The sequence below is a fragment of the Delphinapterus leucas genome, chromosome 15 (genome assembly GCF_059928025.1).
Source record: "Delphinapterus leucas isolate spDelLeu-1000000601 "Yukka" chromosome 15, BTC_Dleu_Yukka2, whole genome shotgun sequence".
NCBI classification, from domain to species: Eukaryota; Metazoa; Chordata; class Mammalia; order Artiodactyla; family Monodontidae; genus Delphinapterus; species Delphinapterus leucas.
The window spans coordinates 9,958,099-9,967,554 of record NC_143143.1 but is presented as its reverse complement, the minus strand read 5'-3'; positions in this window follow the sequence as shown (position 1 = coordinate 9,967,554).

Below are 9,456 nucleotides of genomic sequence, written 5' to 3'. Positions count from 1 at the left end.
AAGGGGAGCACAGTTTGCTCATCTGCCTGTTTATACATCATCAGTGCACACCTGCGGCGCTGGTTCTTTTTGGTGACCAAAGGGAGTGCGCAGCCCTAGGGGCTTTCCTGGGGCCCCACCCTAAGGCCAGTCAAAGGCATCAACCCCCGCCTGGTCCTCCTCAGGGGCCCAGACTTTTGTTTCAGGAGCCCATTTACTGGTCCCTTCACTCCCAGCGTGTCTTCCTTCCCAGAAACCAGAGACCTGTCTCCCGACCGCTGCTGCCCGTGAGCTATGCAACGTTGGCTGGGGTACCTCCCCTCTCTGGGTCTCATTTTCCCTGGGGTGAGAGCCATGATGCTGTGGCTGCCTGATCCGCTTTGTGAACTTGCCATCAGCCAGGCCGGCAGGAGGGAGGGGTCTTTCTCTCTTGCCCACCTCTATGTCACACTCGGGTATGTTATAAGGAACTGTCGGTGTTCACGGTCACGCAGGCTGGCCCCCTTTCTGGGGTGGGGGGGTGTTCATCCCAAAGTGCATTGGTTTCCTACCAGTTGGAGTTTCTGCTGACACAGCCGTATTTTCAGTGCTGGCATTGTGCTTGTATTTAGGTCAGGCCTATTTTAATTCCACTGGGACGAGTGCTGGGCTGAGACCGCCTTCTGGGGCTGACACAGAGGAGTACTGGGTTGGTTCAGACGGGCTGGGCTCCTGAGGCTTCTGGGAGGTGGCAGAGGGAGGAGGTGGGGAGGTGGGGAGGGTGGCGGGACAGGGCAGGTGGCCTTGGCCCCAAACCCTGGCCCACCTGAGGCCCCTCCACCCTATTCCTTCTTGGTGGGAACCCCCAACACGCATACTTAACTGCTAAGGAGGAGAGAGGCTCCTGGACTGAGCACCCAGGGACATGGTTTCCATGCCACCAACGTGCAGTATGATTTGGGCAAGTGACGCCCTCTCCTGCCTCAGTTTCCCCACCTGTGCGATGACCGCCTGCTTGATGATGCTAGCCAGCACGTCTAGGTCCTCATGTCCCTGTGGTTAAGAACCCAGACTGGTGTCCTCGTACAGCCACTTGCTAGCTGTGTGACCTTGTCAAGTTACAGAACCTCTCTGCGCCCAAATGTCCCCATCTGAAATATGGAGATAAAAATAGGACCAATCTCATGAGGCTGTAGGGAGTGAGATGACAGAAGGCACAGAAAAGAGGTCACGTGGGCCCTGCCTGGGACTCGGGAACTGCTCAGCGGGAGGTAACTGGCGGTGGTGTTATTTCATTACCAACGTCAACCCAAGGTGCCCCTCAGCTCTCAGCCCCTCCTAGGCCAAGGCCCGAGCCACAGAGGCTGCATGCTCATTGGCATTCTGACCACCAGCATCCTTACCCAGCCTGAGTAAACCTACCCCGCGTCTATCACCAGATCTGGTAATTAATACCCTTGACGGTTTTTATTGGAATGAGGCAGGACCTGCACATGACTTGCTTTTTAATTAATAACCAGCCTCCCTCCTCACTCCCCTCCCTTCCCCCTGATGTCCTTGAGGACAGGTCGGGGTGGGGGACCCAAAGTCACCCAGGCCAGTTCGGCCATCTCTGGAGGGAGGGGTACATGGCGGGGCCCAGGGAGGTAACCCTGTGATTATTTCTGACACTCCCCCCTCAACGTGCTCTGTGCAGAAGGGCTGGATCTGGGGTGGGGGGGGCAGGCCCAGGGGAGGTCCCCAATGTGGCCCCCGACCTTGGGGTGCATGTAGCCCAGGATGGCTAGACCCACAGACACATCACTTCTAAGAGCAGGCGCTACAAGGGGCGTCTGTGGAAGAGCAGAGGCAGAGGTAACCAGCCCGGCCTGGAGGCTCCAGGAAGGTGCCTCTGAGCCGCTAATGCTTGGAGGATGATGTAGCTGTCCTGGTGGGAAAGAGGAGACACTGCTGTCGCAGGATGCAGGCTTGGCGTGCGGGTGAGGCCGGGTGATCAGACAGGATGCTCCCTTGGCTGGAGTGCCGGGGAGCCCTGAGGACATGGTGGGACATGAGGCTGAGGGACCAGACAGGAAAGGCCTTGAGCGCAGAGCTGAGGTTTTATCCTCAGGGCAACGGACAGCCTCAGCAGGTTATATACAGAAGAGTGACGGGGTCAGATCTGATTTTTAGAATCATTGCTTGGGTGTCCAGTGTGCTAAAGGGACTCGTGGGAGCCTGACTACAGTGGGGACCCCGGGCTGTCAGAGCTGTGGACCACACTCAGGCTCTGAGACCTGGACGTCCCACCAGGGGCCCAACAGTCTGGACCCTCCCAGGTCACAGGGTCGGCTGCTTCCCTCCAAGCCCAAAGCTACCTCCTCCTCCTGCTTTTTTTTTTTTTTTTTTTGCGGTACGCGGGCCTCTCACGGTTGTGGCCTCTCCCATTGCGGAGCATAGGCTCCGGACGCGCAGGCTCAGTGGCCATGGCTCACGGGCCCAGCCTCTCCGCGGCATGTGGGATGTGGGATCTTCCCAGACCGGGGCATGAACCTGTGTCCCCGGCATCGGCAGGCGGACTCTCAACCACTGCGCCACCAGGGAAGCTCCTCCTGCTATTTTTAATATAGAACCTTGTTGGGATTCAAATGAGCATCTCCAATCTGGGCTTCTTTGCATAATGTCCCTCAATTAACATTTCTAAGGTGCCAAAGAAGAAGACAACACACACAGCCCAAGTGGGGATCCCCTTGCTCTGGGAGGAAATCCACTTTGCCGGTGAGGAGCACATTGCCATCGTCCTGGAAGCTCAGTCCCAGATGGGGTCTCACTGAACCTGACTGAGGGCCCTCTGCCTCTCTGGGACTCAGTTTCCCCTTTGTGAAATGAGGCGGCTGGTGACGTGATCTCTAAGGAGCTTTGCCCCCTCTTGGCTCAGAAACTGCAAATCGTCTCTTTTCCTCCCTGCAAACTTGTAAGGGTGATAAAGGGGATGGACCCATTTAACAGATAAGGAAACTGAGACACAGAGAATGGGAGGGATTTGCCCAACATCACTCAGGGCTTCAATGTCCTTTCATCTCACCCCATAGGGTCTCCCGAGCTCTATGGGCCCCCAGGGAATTTGGGGAGACCAGGCCCTCACCGGAAAACAACGAAAGGAAAATTGAGGCAAGACAAGGCCATGGTCCCTCAGGGTTGGGGCAGCCAGGAAACACTTCCTTTTTGTTCTTCATGTCTCAGCCCCAACTCACCTCCTCCAAGAAGTTTTCCTGGATCTCTCACTTCTCTGAGCTACTTCACCCCTTACTGTCCATGTTGCCCACCAACACCTGACCCTCCAGGTGGTCCTCTTCTCCCAGGATGCTCTGGTCTCCTTGATGGACCATGGCTTCACTGAGGTCAAGGAGGAATCCCCTTGGTTCCTGGGCTTCCTGCCTCTGAGCCCCACACGTGGCTTTGCACAGACCTGAGCAAACAGAGCTGGCCATCCCCAACTACCTGCATTCCCAACACATGGCAGGACACTCCATGCGCGCTGGACATGTAAATGAGCGCCAGTCCCCGGGCGCTGACGTAGGTCACTCTTTCCACGGCTGGACTGGACACTCCCGGAGGGCAGGGACCAAGTCGTCTCCTCTTTTTTGACCAACACGTCCTACCCCAGGATCTCCGTGTACGGGGCTGAGTTTACTGTTGGTGCTCAATAAGGCATTTGGGATGTAAATCACTTTGCTTCTTGGGTCCATGTCTCCATCTGCAAAATGAGAATTCTTGAGTATTTTGTGGAGCATCTGCTACGTGCACGTCCCAGTGATAAACCCTGGGACCCACAGAGGAAGCAGATCTGACCATTCCCTGTTCTCTAGGAGCCCAAGCCTAGCTGGAGAGAGAGGGCATCCAAGAATAAATACCAGGCAATTAGATGGATCCTCTGAGGAAGGCAACAGGCCGTGGGGATGAGAGAAAGAGAGAGATAAAGGGCAAAAGAAGGTGAGTGGAGAGACATACACTAGCTTCTAAGCTGGACCTCAGTGATGGGAGAGGAGAAAGGACGGATCAGGACGAAGAAAGAGCCTGTGGACAAGCCAGGAGGCAGAGACAACACAGGAAGCGTCAGGAATAACGAGTTTTCCAGCTTGACCCAAATGTGGGAGAGAAGATGGGAAAGAGAAGCGGCAGATTTACTGCGGGGGGCCCTGCAGGCAGGGGTGGTGGTGGACCACTGTCATAATGTCGGGGGGACACGATGCTGTTTGTGACACTTTTGCTGTTGGTGTCCTCCCCATATACCCATGACCCACCTGGCATTACCTGCAAACAGCATCCCATGACTCCGCCTAAGGGTGACGTCTGGCTCTAGGTAAGGGGGGCTCCCTCAACCACTGAGAGGCAGAAGCTGGAAACTGAGCACCCCAGCTGCCCCCGCTCCGTGGGACGATCCTGAGGCACGAAGCCAGCTGCAGATCTCAGAGGGTCCCGGGCCCCAATTACCCCAAAGTCACCTGCTAACTGACATACCCTTTACTGGCTTTTCTCCCTGTTCCCCCCCACTCCACAGTCATCCTGGGTCACCTCCCAATCACTTGCACTTAAATCCCTGGGGAATTCGAGCAAAGCCAGCCAGAGTTTCCTATTTCTCTGGGATTGACTCCTATTTAAGAAGCAGCCCAGGAGTATGGGGCTGCAGATGCCCTGGGGAAGAGGGGGTGTCTGAAGCTATAAAGGCTGAGACACCCCAGAAGTAAGCATCTGTGGAAAAAGTTTGCATCTTTACTCTTTCATTTATTCAGTTATCTCGACTGTACCTCCTTTCAGAGAAAATTTAAAGCCACTTTCAACAACACATGTATAACACTCATGTCAGTTGGGTCATCCTGTGTCTTATTAACTGACATTGCCCCACTGCGGCAGCTTGGTCCTTAAGGCCACCGCTTCCGCCTCCCGCCGTGTACTCTGGGGTTCAGTGTTAACGTTGCTGGTTTGTCTGGAACCCACCCCCCGCCCAGACAAAACACATCCTTTATGGTCTTTTTTAGGTGCATAAGGGTAAGTTTCATGCACTGGGTTGTAACCTTTTTCTTATTGATTTGTAGGAATTCTTAGGATACGATAGATCCCAATTCTTTGTGTAAAATTTTAAAACACTTAGCTATATGCACCGTAAATCTTTCCCCAAACTAAGAGTTAACACTCATTTGTTGTCAATATTTATTTATTAAAATAAGTTAAATATTTTACTTATTAGAAGTTTTACATTTTAATTTAGTCACAGTTGCCAATATTTTCCTTTAACATTTGTGTTTTTTGCATCTTGTTTCAAAAAAATTACTATGGCTAATTCTGTTGGGGGCCTCCAACATCCATTCTACCTTTCTGCCTTAGTAACAGAATACCAGTTTTTAGCTGGACATATTGCCACTCAGCTAAAAGACTACATTTCCCAGTCCTCTTTCCAGCTGGGTGTGGCCATTAGACTGACATCTGGCCGATGATATATGAGTGAAAGTGTTTTGTGGGACTTCTGGGACATTTCCCTTCCTTACCTTCTTCAATCTGCCATCTAGAATGTAGATGTGATGTGATGTAGATGCTCCAGCAGTCATTTTGGACTTTGAGGCGACCTCAGAATGGAAGCAACATGCTGAATATGGCAGGGCCAAAGTTAGAAGCCTAATTCTTGGTATCACTGTCATAACAGTTTTTCTGGTTTTGTTTAGTTTTGTTTTGTTGCCTACTTCTAGAGTGATTATACCTGAGATCGAAATGATCTTAAATAAGAGAGAACTTACTTAAGCCACTATTGCTTTGGGTGTTTCCAGTTGAACACACTTCCCTATCCTACATTTTCTTTTAAAAGTTGAACAACTTTACTTTTCACACGTAGCTCTTTAATTCATCTGCAGTCGATTTTTGCTCATGTAGGAGGTGGGAATCTAATTTTATTCTTTCTCCATATGGACAGCTAATTGTCCTAGCATCATTTATTGAATAGTCCAAAACAAAGTATAAGGTATTTTGGAATACATTTAATAAAAGTTACTCAAGACCTAATAGATAACATTGTAAAATTAACTTTGGGATGTAAATTTAAAAAACACTTAGATATGGGGAATTCCCTAGCGGTCCAGTGATTAGGATTCCTCGTTTCCACTGCAGGGGGCAGGGGTTCGGCCCCTGGCCAGGGAACTAAGATCCCCGTATGGCACAGTCCAAAAACAAACAAACAAAAAAACACCTAGATAAATGGAAAGATATACCATGATTACAGATGGGAGGATAATTCATGGATGGGAAGTTAATTCTCCCTTCAATTAATCTATAAATTCAATGCCACCCCAATCAAATCCTAATGTGGGCTTTTCAAGTTATATTTGCAAAGATAAACAAAAACAGGTTAGGAAATTAGGGAAAATAATGGCAGGAAAAGAAGATAAAGCCAGAGGTGAGGGCTTGTGTAGTTGTCAGAGGTGGGCCACAATTTCCCTATGAAATTTTTGGCATCTGATATACAGAGGGAAACATGATCCATTTTTATCTAAAAGGTAAAAGCAGGCCATTACCAGGTAAACACAGTTGTTCCTGGGAGTGGTGGAGAAATTGAGGGGGTAACAGCTAAGGGGCATGGGGTTTCTTTTTGGGGTGACGAAAACGTTCTAAAATTGATTGTGATGATGGTTACAGAATTCCGTGACTATACCAAAAAAAAATAGCACTTTAAATGGGTGAGTTGGGGACTTCCCTGGTTGTCCAGAGGTTAAGACTCTGCGTTCCCAATGCTGGGGGCCCAGGTTCGATCCCTGGTCAGGCAACTAGATCCTGCATGTCACAACTAGAGTCCGCATGTCACAACTAAGAGTCTGCATGTCACTACTAAAAACTCCCACATGCTGCAACTAAAAAATCCCTCATGATGCAACTAAAGATCCCGCAGGCCGCAATGAAGATCTGGTGTGCTGCAACTAAGACCCAGCGCAGCCAAATAAATAAAAAAAATATTAAAATAAAAAAGGGTGAGTTGTATGGTATGTGAATCATATCTCAACAAAGCTGTTAAAAAAAAATGAAAGGAGAGCAAAGAATAACACACAGTAAGGTGTCATAGATGTGTGGGTGTGAGTCCTGTGGTTCCTGGCTCTAAATCAGGCCCCAAACTCACTGGGGTGACTTGAAGAAATGGATCGTTACCTAAAAGTCTCTAAAAGCCTGGAGCATCTCCTAGAGTCGTGACCTGGGATGGTGGGTCTGAGCCCTCTTAATGTGATAATCAGAGGGCAGGTCAGACCTGGTCCAGGCCCAGGGAAAGCTATATCCTCTGCCTGCAGGAGAACGCGTCTTTTTTTGCTTTTTAAAAAACTTTTTATCGAGGTATTGCATACAGAAAAGGACACATGCCACAAGCGTACAGCATGTTGGATTTCATAAACTGAACACTTGCATGTAACCAGCATGTAGGTGAGGAAATAGAATCTTCCAGGCCCCCAGAAGTACCCCCATACTTCCTGCTACTCATACCCTGACGACCAACAGCATAGATTACTGTTGCCTGTTTTATTTCATAGACAAATGGGATTCTACAGTGCGCACTGTTTTGCCTGGCACCTTTTGTTTTAAGATTTATTCCTTTTTTTTTTTTTGGCCACGCCTTGCGGCATGCAGGATCCTAGTTCCCCACCAGGGTACCAGGAGTCGAACCCATGCACTGCCCCCCTTGGAAGCGTGGAGTCCCAACCACTGAACCACCAGGGAAGTCCTTTGTTTTTGTTTTTTTAACTGTCTGCTACGCTTCTGTTCTTTATAGCTGGGGGTGAAGTGTGGGAAGGAGGTGAGACAAGCTTAAGGGATGGATATTCTAGGGGATCCTGGTGACCTGTGGTGGTCCTGGCAGGAAAGAGCTGGGGGTGAGGAGGTAACCTAACTGGCTGGCCTGAGTCAGGAGCCCCTGTGTGACCCCAAAGATGATCTCTGTTTGGGATAAACTCTGTAAGAGCCAGCTGCTCCTTGACCCTCAGCCCGTCAGGAGGATCCTCACACAGCATCCCTGCGCGGCGCTACGTGAATAGCATCCCCTGGAGTTGTGCAACATGGCGTCCCGGCTTTCACACAGCCTTTCAGAGAACAGGACTGGACCATCCAGGAAATGGATGTGTCGGGGCAGCCTGGTATAAAGCTGGGCCAGGTTCCTGGTGTAGACCCTCTCCTGTCCTCCATCACCAGCTACCAGGACCCCAGCATCCGTTCCCATTGGAGACCAGTGCACATGGGCAGGACCTCCTGCCCAGCATAGCCTCTAGGTTCGTGGCATCCTCCTGGCAGAATCTGCCCTGACTCCAATAGCTGTGGGTGTCAGAGACCACGGATTCTAAAACGTGCAGGTCCTTAGTGAAAGCCTGGGTGGCATGAGATTCTAGGCAACCATGTGCTTCAGTAAATCAAGGTGACCTTTGCACAGAGAGGCTAGTGAGCCTCTCTAGTTTCTTGGAATGAAGTTTTTGGAAAAAGCAGCAGTGAATGGGTGGGGAGATCTATGGGGCTACCTGAGGGGGCCTACAGGGACAGCCAGGGGAATGAGGCATGGGGTCTCTGCAGAGGGCCGGGGGGCTCCTGAGGTGAAGCGGAGGCAGGGGCCAGGAGAAGGGGAAGCAGAGAGTGAGAGGCTGGACTCAGCCCCGCTGGGCTTGCCACCCCTCCTGCCATTCACCAGCGGTGTGACCTCCAGCAACTGTTTATCCTCCTTGGGTCTCATCTGCTCACCTTTCAAAAAGAGCTGATGGCAATCCTAGAACACCAGTTGCACAGGGTTTAGTGAAGCTTGAATGCCTGGAAGATGAAGAAGACGTAATCCCTGAGAAAAACAATGATTTTAAACTGAGAAAATCAAAAGCCAGCCAAAAAACAAACAAACAAACAAGAAAAGCCAGGGCTTCCCTGGTGGCGCAGTGGTTGAGAGTCCGCCTGCCGATGCAGGGGACACAGGTTCGTGCCCCGGTCCGGGAGGATCCCGCATGCCGCGCGTCCGGAGCCTGTGCTCCACAATGGGAGAGGCCCGTGTACGACAAAAAAAAAAAAAAAAAAAAAAAGCCAGCCAAGACTTATGGTAGAGAATTATTTGAAATAATGAAAAAAATTTAAGATGACAGAAATCAAAGACTAGGACCAATGAGGTGACAACTTTAAAATGTAAATGTGTATATAATACAAAGTTGTAATCAGCCAATGAAAATGAAAATGAAAAACCAGGAAATCGGGCTTAAAATTACCCTTAACGAGAGATGAAAGTTAAGAGGTTTAAAATGATGATAAAATAAAGTGACAAAATGAATGTGATTTAAGATTGAAGATCAAAGCCTAACGTCTGAGATTAAAAGATTAAACCTAGGAAAGGTAAAGATGTAAGCATTTAAGAAGATGCAGACAACCACCCACGAGATAAAGAGATTTTCAAGAGGACGGGACCCTGGATGAAGAAGCGACTTTGAGAATGAAGACGGTGCTGTTTACCTTCTAAATAAGAAGTAA